At 37.4% G+C, this 12,701-nt stretch overlaps 1 protein-coding gene across 1 annotated transcript in view; it reads right to left on the bottom strand.

Annotated features, from left to right (window-relative positions):
- The window catches only part of LOC122796879 (collagen alpha-6(VI) chain-like), a 1,248,728-nt gene that overhangs the window by 236,494 nt on the left and 999,533 nt on the right, over positions 1–12,701 (bottom strand). The gene's annotated exons all lie outside the window — the stretch shown is intronic.

Raw genomic sequence — 12,701 nt, forward strand, 5'->3', positions numbered from 1 at the left:
AACAATAGTTATACATACAATATCAAATACAGTGATGAACAGGGTATTCCAATATCTAGCTAGAGACCAAGAATAATGGTACTGTCTATATATAGATATCAGTAAGCTCAGACAGATGCTGTATAAACTCATGAACCATAACTCATATACAAATACCACAATACACTCAGCAGATACATACACAGATATCTCACTAGAAGGTGGAGCAAGCTAGAAGGGCTAAGAGGAATAGCATGGGGAAAACAGAAGGAGTAAGAGAGGAGACTGAAGAAGTAGTAGAAGTGGTAGTGAGAAGTAGGTAGGTGTAAGGCAGCTGGAGATGTATTTGGAATTGAGATGAAGTGAGGTAGTTAAGAATGTTATAAGAGGAGCTGAGAGATTGAGTAGGGTAAGGGAGGGTACAGGGAAAGCCAGACCCTGCAAAGGAAAGATTGTAATGATCTGACAGAGGGAGGCAAGGTGGCTAGGGGAGAGGAAGGGGAAGTAAAAAGGTGGGTCAGTACTCAGGATTGGTGCATGGACATAACCAGTGAGTTTTAGATACAGCATTGAAGTGATTGCATGAAGGTAGTGTGGTTATGGGGGGGGGGGGTGAACCATAATCTGGATATTATGCAGGAGAATAGAGCTTCTCCAGCTGAGTTCTTGACTTTGGTTATTAGAAGTTGATTTTTGCTGCTGGAGCAGCAATAAAATGTTTGTTGCAATAAAATGTTTATTGAAATTATATAAAAATTTACTTTAATGACTTCATGGAGTTAGTCTTGACTTTGAGGTCTTCAAAATAAAATTCAGCAACAATACTGAATCAACAGCAGAGGTCTTCAAAATAAAATTCAACAACAATATTTAATCAACAGCGCTAACTGTATCAGTATTTTGGTTTATTTATTAATGTGTCGAGGCGAGTACCTTTCAGGGCTTTAAGAGATTAGATACAGGACTCAGGAAACATTTCAAAAACACTAATAATACTAAGTTACTACAAACCTCTTGAGCTGTTATGCACTCTCCTCAATATAAATATATAGCAGATTTAGTTACAACAAATAAAAGAAACCTGTCCTAATGACCACCAGAGGCAGAATGCCTGTTATACTCTACAAACACGTGTTCCTCATGGGCATTTTAGAGAATTAGAGAAACATTACTTTCCTTATCAAGAAGATACAGGAAAACAGATTTATGGCAGGTCAGGTATGTTAAATGAGATTAGTATTTGTTTCCCAGCTTTCATAAATGTGTTCTCCAAGATATTATTTGGGAAGTTTGAATTTTTGTGCTCATTTGAAATGTATGGGTGCAGGATGGGTATCTTCATCTGACTGATACATATGGGGATACAGTTAATTTTTAACAGAGCCTGTCACAAAATAAACTGCCACCAATAATATTAGAAAACAGACTCACGGTAACTGTCTACAGCATGCCAAAACTAAATTTTCTAAACTGTTTTTTTTTTTTTTTAAGTTTCAAGCATATGTAAAACGATGAATATTTTGTCTATTTGAAACCGGCTGTTTCAGTGAAAAGCTGTTAATGATAACAACTGCTGAAGTCACAGTATAGCGCTGCAATTTTGAAAGGTTATGGAGGCTGCTTCTGTAACACAAAAATAAAATTTATAGTAGTTTTAAGATACTATTCGGCATCACTAGTTAAGGCGAATTGCTTTAAACTTGTTAAGCATTATAAAATAAATTATCCTTTGTGCTTTTCTGCTAAGTGTAAGTCCCCCAGAGTTGATGACTTAAGACTATAAAAAGTTATTATATCACTAGCATATATTCCCCTCGACCTCTAAGAGCACAAAATTTAGACAAGGCCAAAAATAAAGGGGGCATAGAGGCCTAAAATATAAGACAACATTTTACACATTGTTCTTACTAACTTAAAAAAGTTGCTAGAAAAGCAGGTTTTTACATTAGCAAGCATTTTATAAACAATATGAAGCCTGAAATTCAAATGTTTGTTATTATTTAGTGACTTTAATCCTCAATGATTTTATTGCATGCTAAAATGCTGGTGTTTTTTGTTGGTAGTACAGTTTGTCAAATTATGTAACAGTTCAATAGACTGACCATTATATAATTCAAGGGTTTTGTTCTTCCTTCAAGTCTGTGCAAACTTGGTGTTAGTATATTTAACTTCTGGGGGTGTGGGGTCACAACTTCCATGTCCAAGCCTCCCCTCAAAAAGTTGTTTATTGTTTTACTTTTGGTAATCGCAGATGTAACCTATTGGTTTACATTTGCGATTACTTTTTTTGATGATCTTAGTGACGATTACTGGCAATTACACTCGAGTTTGCTCGATGTTTTGCATTTTAGTTAAACTCACCAGTGCTTCTTCAGAGAGAGAGAGAGGGGGAGAGAGAGAGAGAGAGAGATGGATATAGATATAAGCATTCATTAAACTGTATTTGATAGTAAGTACGCATTTCTAAAGATACAGTGTATTATTTCACAGGAGGTGTTCAGAAGTATGCATTGAATGCACTTGATGTCTTTACTGGTCAGGTAAATGAAAGTTAGGTATTTGCAGTTTTAGTATTCTGACCTTTCGGTGATCTGGTGTCAGTGTTTTAAAAGTGGGCGATATGGCATTTTGGTATACTAAAGTAGATATATATATATATATATATATATATATATATATATATATAGGTTCATAGGTAGGTACTAGGCTATCTGCTCGAAGGCATTTATAAGCTTAGCCAGACTGTGTCAGGTTTCACCACCCCATTGATTAATTAACTGATCCTCTGTCAAGCAGAGCCAATGAAGTGATCCCAGGGATGTATTTTCTGTTACCCATCCACTCGTCAAGGTTTCTCTTGAAGAGTGCTAGTGAGGGGCTCTGCCCGATGTAATTTGGAATTTTGTTCCAAAGCATGGGGAGTCTCTGTGACAGGAATCCCTCCAGCATGTTCTATTTATTGTTGTGGCGAGGTTTAGCTCACTGGAGTGCGTGGCTCACAGTGACTTGGATTTCTTTAGGTGGAGCATGTCCATCAATTCTGAGCTTGACACGGCTTTGTAAGTCAGGCAGAGATCACCTCTGAGTAAGCGATATGCCACTGAGTACAGCTGGAGCTTTTTCAGTCAGGCTGCATAGGACATATGCTTGAGGCCAGTAATCCTCTTGGTGAGGTACTTTTGTGGTATTTCCAGGTGTTGGAAGTGTCTTGTGAGGTACAACCCAAATGGGGCATTGTACTCTATGATGGGTCTAATGAGTGACAAGTAGAGGGGCACTATAACCTCTTTATTTCTAGATGCGAACCTTTTAGCAATTAGATGGGCCACATAGAAGGATTTCCTAACAACTTTGGCAATATGATTGTCAAAGGATAGATTACTATCTACCTGGGTCCCCAGATCTCTTTTTACCTCTTCTGTATTAAGGGGGCTGCCACCTATGTGGTAATTCGTGGGTGTTTTATTTTTCCCAAATGGGATGACTATGCATTTTTTGGCATTTAGCTTGAGGTCATGACTTTGACACCAGGTGTCCGTCTCAGTAAGGCCCTTTTGGAGGATTTGCATGTCAGCCGGAGAGTCAATTATGGCTCCCAGTTTGCAGTCATCGGCAAACTTGGTTAGCCATAGTCCTCCTGTGTTTGCCTGTACTTCTGAGAAGTATATGCTGAACAGTAGGGGTCCCAGGACCGAGCCTTGCGGGACACCACTTGTCCTGCAAGGCTCGGTCCTGGGTAATAAAGGGGTCTTTATTACATGCTTGAAGTTGTACAAGTGTGAACTTTACAAGACTGACCCTGATATATCAAAATCAAGGAAGCTGAAATGGCACGAATAGCCATTGTGCAGGAACATGGTGCAGTGGGGATTAGGGTTTTGCTTCCTTTCCTACTGTAGTGAAATCTTGGAGTTGGTATATATAATTAACAGGGGGTGTGAGTGGTGCAGGGGGGGCCTGTCCCACATAAAAAAAAAAAACAGATCTTTGTAGTTTGTTGGTTGCGTTTCTGGGGTTTGGATATTCCCAGTCTGATCTTGTAAAGTTTCCTTTAGTGGGACTTCAAGCTTATGATAGGGATCCATGTATGTATCTAACCTCTCAACTATAGAGATTTTCCTAGAATGTCCAGAGTTTTGCCTCATATTTTTGGTGTGTTCCTCAAGCAATTTGTGTTTTTCCTGGCAAATCACTGAAGACTGATGTTATGAAATAATAATAACGAAAGCCATTTGAGTTCCAGACTTCATATCCTTAAGAAAATATATAACAATACAAAACCTGTTCATCTATCAAGTTATTAAGTTTGTAAAAGCAGTATTTAAAAAGTATCCTTATTTTTGGGCCTTTGTTCCCCCATTAGTTTTGGCTTTGTCTAGATTTCTTGCTCTGAGAGGTTGAACGGTAAGGTATATGTGTATATATATATATATATATATATATAGATATATATATATTTATATATATATACACACACACACACACACACACACTCATACATACAGTCAAAGTATATAGATATATACAGAAACAGATGCCTGGTGCCAGAGCCATGGGCTCAAGCTTAATGCCAAGAAATGTATAGTCATTCCCTTTGGAAAAAAAACATGTACCCATGAACTACCACATAGTTGGCAGGACACTAAACATCGAAAGTGTGATGAGAGACTTAGGGACACAAGTGGACAGTGGTCTCACTTTCGATAACCACATCGCCACAACAGTCAGAAAATCCTTCTACGTAGCATACCTCATCACTAAGGGCTTTTTATCCAGAAAAAAAGGAGGTCATTGTCCCACTGTACTCATCCCTCATTAGACCCATTATAGAGTATAATGCCCCATTTGGTATGTACCTCACAAGACATCTGCAACAGCTGGAAAGGCCACAGAAATACCTCACTAAAAGAATCACAGGTCTAAAGAAGGTGCCATATGCTGACCATCTAAAAAAACTCCAGCTATACTCTGTGGCATATCGTCTACTCAGAGGCGATCTCTGCTTAACATACAAGGCCATGTCAAACCCTGAACTGTTGGACATGCTACACTTAAAGAAATCCCAATCCCTCAGACTCTGGACAACATCCCAGGCTGCGTTTTACACAAACTTCAGAACAAACTGGCTCTCCACTTAAGCACCATGTTCAATAATAGCCTCGCATCAGGCTTTGTGCCCACTGAATGGCGCACAGCAACAGTTATCCAACTCCACAAAGGGGGAGTCACCACTGATCCTGGGAACTATTGACCTATTAGCCTGATGGGCCTGGTCTGCAAGGCCATGGAACGTATCATCATAGAACTCATAAACAAAGACATTGGTAACCTCCAAACTCTGGATCCCACCCAGTTTGGGTTTGTGAAAGGCAGATCATGCCTCCTGAACCTAATCAACTTCCTTGAGGCAGTTACCAAAGCTGTAGATGAGGGTAAGGTGGTTCACACAGCCTATCTTGACCTCAGAGCCACACGCTCCAGGGATCTAAACCTTATCATCACAATGAACAAAACATGTTGGAGGGATAGGCTCCTGACCCAGAGACTCCCCATACTCTGGAATAGACTGCCCATACATGTCAAGGAGAGCACCTCATTGGCCCTCTTCAAAGGGAACCTTGATGATTGGATGGGAGATAGGAAATTCACCCCGGGGATCATGTCACTCGCCCTGCTAGACAGGGGCCCAGAGAAGTAAATATTGTGGGAAAAAATTTCCAGGGAATTGTTATGGCTAGGCTTGCATAGGCCTTAGGGCCGATAGCCTAGTACCAACCTATGAATCTATGAACCTATATAGATATATATATATATATATATATATATATATATATATATATATATATATATATATATATAGAGAGAGAGAAGGAGATATATATATATATATATATATATATATATATATATATATATATATATATATATATATATTGGTCCACTTCAGTAGAACGAACATTCACTTACCCAACTTTCATATTGCTAAGAAAAGGCTGACAACCCCATAAGAATGAGGTTGTGGAACACCGACTTTCCACTCCAGGTAAGTTATTGCTTGGCCATCGTTTTGAACTTTGCCCCTACCCCTACGGTAGTGTAATCTTGGAGTTGGTATATTTACTTACGGGAGTGAGGGGGGCCCCCACATGGGTGGGTTTACATTTCTTTGGTTTTACTTTTTTTTTTCAGGTTGGCCAAGCAGTTATTTACCTGGAGTGGAAAATCAGTGTTCAGGGACGTCGGTGTTATGGGAATATCGGCCTTGTCATCTCTGCAATATATAAGTCGGGTAACTGAGCATTTGGTCTAATGGTCTAAATATATATATATATATATATATATATATATATATATATATATATATATATAAATATATAGATACACACACACACACATATATATATATATGTATATATATATATATATATATATATATATATATATATATATATATATATATATATATATACACACACACACACACACACACACACACACACACATATATATAGTATATATATATATATATATATATATATATATATATATATATCATGCTGTCATGGTGTCTCTCCCTTAATTAAGTGCTGTTAATAGTATGATATGTCTATATGACTGAACAACCATTCAGAGGGAAGAATGATTCCATAATGGCCTTTAAGTATAGTGTAAGGACACACATCAAAAAGTTTATACATACACATATATACAGATATATAAATATTTCAGGCACAGACAATAATGCTCTTCTAGCCTGCCAATATACCAGGACTGTTATTTCCATAATAAGTTTCTAGGTTGATCTTAAAACTATCTAAAATAGTGCTTGCTGTAATGTAATTTGGTAATCTATTATATACACCATCTACTCTCTCTGAAAGCTAGTTAGTACACCTCTCATTCCTATATATATATATATATATATTCTACAGAGATTGTCTGATGACTCTCTAGCACTTTTTGATAACCCCAGACATTTCCAGAGGTAGTTTTCTGCAAATGCCTTATATACCTGAAGAGGTCTCCTCTCAAATGTCTGCTTGAGACTGTACATGTTCAGAAATTTACTTCTTCCATAATAACTTAAATTTTCATTTAGCAGCACTCTACCTTCACCAAGGAGGATGCCACAGTTGTTGTTGTTGTATCTTTCGGCTTTTCCTGGTTAGGGGTTGCCACAGCGGAACTCCGGTCCACTAATGATTGGTAATTGAATTTTACGTGCTGAGTTACCAGCCCTGACGCACGACCTTCAACGAAGGTATGCCCATTCACGCATCTCTCCATGCAGAATACGCTGTAGCTGAGAATTGAACCGGACAGCGTCTTATTGTGAGGCGACAACGCTACTGTAGCACCACCACCGCGGGTCTAAGGATGATGCCACAGTATGAACAGAAAATGAGTGATATTAATAATTGGCTTAGTTTTTGGTGTCAGTCCAGGAGAATTCAATATCTATCAGCATGGGTGGACATGGTTAATAGACCATTTTTGTTTTGCCAAGGATGGTCTGTACCCGTCTCCCCTGGGCTTTTGGATATCGGCTAAAAGTTTATCCATCTCCTTACAGCCTTATTTTGTGCATTGACAAAACTAAAAAAAAAAAAAAAAAAAAATGCAAAGCAACCTTAAGGTGCTACTGCTCAATGCTAGCAGCCTAAACAAGAAATTCCACACTGAAGAAGCTCTCCTCACTCTGGAGAATGTAGACATCATTGCTGTTACCACACTGCCTTCCTCACATTTAGACCAACAGCAACGTAGACAGTGGCAAAGGTGGAAGTGGCTCAATCTACATTAGCAGTAAATACAACTCTATGTTGGTTAAACAGGATGATGCCCTGGAGTTCATCAATGTCTAAATTTCCATAGACAAAGTTCCCTACCATGAACTGGCCAGTTACAGGTCACTCTCTATGCCCAGCTTTTACCTAGACCTACTAGAGGTGCTCACCATCCAAGCACATACCCTATTCTTAGGAGACTTTAACTACCCCTCTATATACTGGGAAATGTACACTGTCTGTAACTCACATGAACAATGTTTCCTGAATGTTATCAACACAAACACCCTGGACCAAATAGTCCACTCTCCAACCAGGGGTCAAACAAATTGGACCTATTATATACCAACATGGTAGAGCATTGCTACCTTCTCCCCCATGTCACATTTTCATTGCTGAAGTTGGACAAGAAAGCTGTCCCCCAGAAAATCCCACAACAGAAACTATATTATAGCAAACTGCATTTTATCAGGTGACAGTTTGTCAAATTTCATAGCTTCCTAAAACCCTAATAACATGACAATCTATGGAGAATTATTTACAGAAACCCATACAAATGTGTAAATGACTGTACTGAGGTTGCCATACCTACCAGAATTAAACCAGATCTAACACCAAAAACAAACCACACTGGTGGAATCCTTATCTTAACAGGCTATATAACAAAATATAAAGTCATGGCCAAAATCAGAAAAAGCAACTCTTGTGGAGACATGTAATCCGTGATACAACTAAACAATAAACTAAGAGGTCTAATAAAGTCCAACAAGGCCAGTTATGAGGTCAGGATTGGTTCCTAAGGCTAACATCAATCTCAAGAATTTCTTCAGCTATGTCAGGATTCTTAAAGGTAATGAAACTGATAAATGTCTGCAAAGTAAAGAGAATACATACTAAAAAGGACACTGCTTTGTTATGTAACACTCAGATTACAGGGAATAATAACATTTTTCTGACAGAAAACCTTCAGTTTTCAGAAAAAAGCAGCATGTTTCCTAAGGAGAAGCTAGAAAAAAGAAGCAAAGAGCAGGTGAAAAGGAAGAAATCAAAACTGAACATGGATGGATTGAAGAACATCACTGTAAGAAAAAGAGGAAAAGATAGACTTGACAACATGGGCCATATCTCTCAACTGTACAGATTTTTGCAGAATGTCCAGATTTTTGCCTCATTTTTGGTGTGTTCCTCCTAAAATCTGTACTTTTCTGGCAAATAGCCGAGTATTGAAGTAATTAAATAACAGCAAACATTTGAGCTTAAGACTCCAAATCCTTCAGAAAATTCATGCTAATGGAAAATCTATTATTCTATCAACTTTCTAAGTTTGTAAGAGCAATATTTAAAATATGTCCCTATTTGTCCCCCCATCATTTCAGGCTTTGTCCAGATTTTTTGCTGTAAGAGTTTGAGAGGTATGATACATGGCTCAAGTTGTGAATGTACAAAGCCATCTGGATGAGAATTGTATATTTGCAAATGTAATACGCAATGAAAGCAGTGGGGTTAATAAGAGTAATCATGATGAAGATCATTCCTTTGTAACAATTGATTGAGCAGCTATTACTGAATTAGAAACTGATGATTCCTGAGATCTGGTCAGAAAAGATATTCTTGTAATTGGAGATTCAATTATTAGAGGAACTGATACTTATATGTTCAGAGAAAATAATGGACACTGAGTCATGTTATGGTTGCAAGAGCAAAAACAGAGGATGTGAGACATGTCTTAGAATGCCTTTATGTAAGGAAGCATGGATCTGTTTTTATTCATGGTGGTACAAATGATCTCATCCGCAAGAACTCTCTGACTGTTAGTAGGGAAGTTACAGCCCTCTTGATGGTATAGCTTGTACAGGTATTAGGACATGTTTTTCACAAATCACATATAGAAAGGAGAGTCAGGTCACAGTGAATGAAAACATTTTTTGGGTAAATACCTATATGAAAAAATTTCCATCTTCTTCTTTTCCCAGTTAGGGGTCACCACAGTGGATCACCTGTCCACTCATGATTGGCAGTAGAGTTTTACGGTGTCGAGTTGCCAGCCTGGCGCCCAACCTTCCACGGAAGGCACACACATATATACACTCATGCCTAGAGCCAGGTTAGAGTGTCCAGTCCACCTACAGCATGTCTTTAGGATGTGGGAGGAAACCGAAGCACCCAAAGGAAACCCACGCGACCACAGAGAGGACATGCAGACTCCGCACAGAAGGAACCCCAGCTGAGGATCAAACCAGAGAATTTCTTGCTGTGAGGTGACAACGCTAACTGCTGCACCACTGTGGCCGGCCATATAAAAAAAATGTCCAATTTTTAAAAAATGGAAATGTGTACAGCATCCAAGCATAATTTTGGGCACACGTGTTCAGACAGGATAGAGTGCATTTGTCAAGATCAGAGAAGACAATTTTTGTGGGAAATACATTTTGCAATATTTGACAAACACAAGGCAGAATTTTTGCTAGGTCAAAAATTTAACAATTAACAGATAGCAACATTCGATGCATCTCTGATGGTTATCTGATGATTTTATTGCAACATTTGCTACAGTCCCACAAGACTGATGTTGTTATTGTTTGTGAAACATGGTTAGGAACAATGACTGGAAACCACTTCTGTCAGGGTACAAATGTTTTTACTGAAACAAGCATTCTAATAAAAAATCAGGTGGAGGTGTTATGACAGGGATTAAAGATAGTTATGAGACCTGTGATTATTACATGTTCAGTGATAACACCAGTACTATAGACTATGTAACTGTGACAATAAAGACAACCATGGAACATATAATAATTGCTGGAGTGTATAGACTACCAAAGTCAAGTGCATGTCTGAAACACAGGGGGAAGAATAATAGTGGATGGGGACATAAGCTTACCAGAAATATACTGGAATTAAATTGAGTCAACAAAATTAGTAAGGAAGTTATTCACAACATATGTTCATGAACAGCAATTGATTCAGATTATAAAAAACGTACCAGGGAAAGGAACATATTAGACATTGTTTGTGTTCCTAAAGAAATTACTGTTATTTCTTGTCAAGTTTTGCCACCATTGATGTGCAGTGATCACAGGGTTATAAAGGTTAATTTGTTGTAGATGATTCTACCAAACCGAAATCTAAACTAATGTACAGAAGATTAATTACAGATTATATGGAAGCAAAACAATCACTATGTAAAACTAATTGGAGTGATGCATTCATTGGAAAAGCTGTGAAGGAATATGGAAAAATTTGAAAGACAAATTGAGTTGACAAAAATCAAAAAAAATGTTTAATGGAGGGGTTCCCCTATTGAATTACAACAGTATGTTTCCATGTTGAACACAAGCACCACATTTCTCAAGTTTTCTTATGTATTTTCTAATACATCTATTAATTTTTTGGATATCACACTGCATATGAATTAAGATGGTACTTTCTATACTCAGCTATACAGGAAAGATTGTTATAGGCCTACCTATGTACACTGAAAGAGTAGGCATCCACAACATATTTTTTTTAAATACACTGAAAGGCCAAAGCCTGCGTACCAGCCATTTGCAAAATAGGAATGAGGATTTTGAGAGAGGGCTCTTGAAAATGAAGAGTGATTTCATTTCTAGGAGCTATGATGCCAAAGACATTGACAGAATACATGATAGTGTTAAAAGTGATAGGATAAATATTGGAAAACCATACTTTTCGTCATCAGCTGGGTATGATGACATGATACTCAATTTTAATAGGAATGCCAATGGGAATACCATTTTTTTGGGTTAACATACTTTAGTGATGACAAGAAGATCATAGATATTATTTATATGCATTGGACACTACTACGCACAGATCAGGCCATACACAGGATTGCTGGTGATAAATCATCTTTTGGATATAAGAATAAGAAATCATTAAAGCACAAGTTATGCTACCCTAAATCAACTAACCAACTAAATAGGACTACACCTGACTATGGGATGAGGAGATGTAATAGTTGTTCCTATTGTATGTGTATTGATGTGTCTGGGTCTCTTTTACACCCTAATAGTAATAGGAAATTTTCACATCTACCTTCAGCTGATTGTAATTCCAAGGATCTAGTTTACCTCACATTGTGCAATGATTGTTGCTCGTTTTATATTGGTAAGATGAACAGGTGCCTACGAGAGCGCATTCGTGGCCACTTATATTGCGCACGTAGGGGGATGAGCTATAGCGCACTGGCAAAACATATGATAAATACTGACATGGAGCATTCTTTCAGGTTTGTGGTATTAGAATTAATTTATGATAATATTAATAAGAGAGACTTTGTGAACAGAACTTATCAGGCAGAACTCACATGGATTATTTTATTACAAGCACACTATCACCCTGGGTTAAATGATAATATATCTATACAACCCACTTTAACAGCAAGACCTTTGAAAAAGAAATAAGTCATATGTATAATTCATTGTTATGTTAGTTTTATTATATATATTTTATTAGCATCTATACAGATTTAAATACATACATATGTGTTTCTTAAGAAAATATATGTATATATTTGCCAGGATAGTATTTATTTATTTATACATTTTTTTATTTTGTATACATTATATGTCCTTTATGTGGCATACAGTGCTTGTAGCTTTAAACATGAATTTGTGTAGTTACTATGGCAGTTAATAACACCAATTGCACTTTGATCTGATTTGCTGATTGTGACTATCTTTGTACTTTTAAGAATGTAATTTGAGATGCATTTTAGATCTGATGAAGCTTATCGCAAAAACACTTATCTGTATTTTATTTTGTCATTAAAACCTGTGTTTTATATCTGCTGTGGACTACTTGGAGGAGATTTTCCTGTACATTTTCACTTGTTGCATTCCAGTGGTTATCTTTCTCCAGGCATCGTCCTTCTTTTTTGCTGTTTTTAAGATTACATCAATACCTAGTTGTTCT

This window comes from Protopterus annectens, chromosome 3.part0, assembly GCF_019279795.1.
Source record: "Protopterus annectens isolate FY-2018-M chromosome 3.part0, PAN1.0, whole genome shotgun sequence".
NCBI classification, from domain to species: domain Eukaryota; kingdom Metazoa; phylum Chordata; order Ceratodontiformes; family Protopteridae; genus Protopterus; species Protopterus annectens.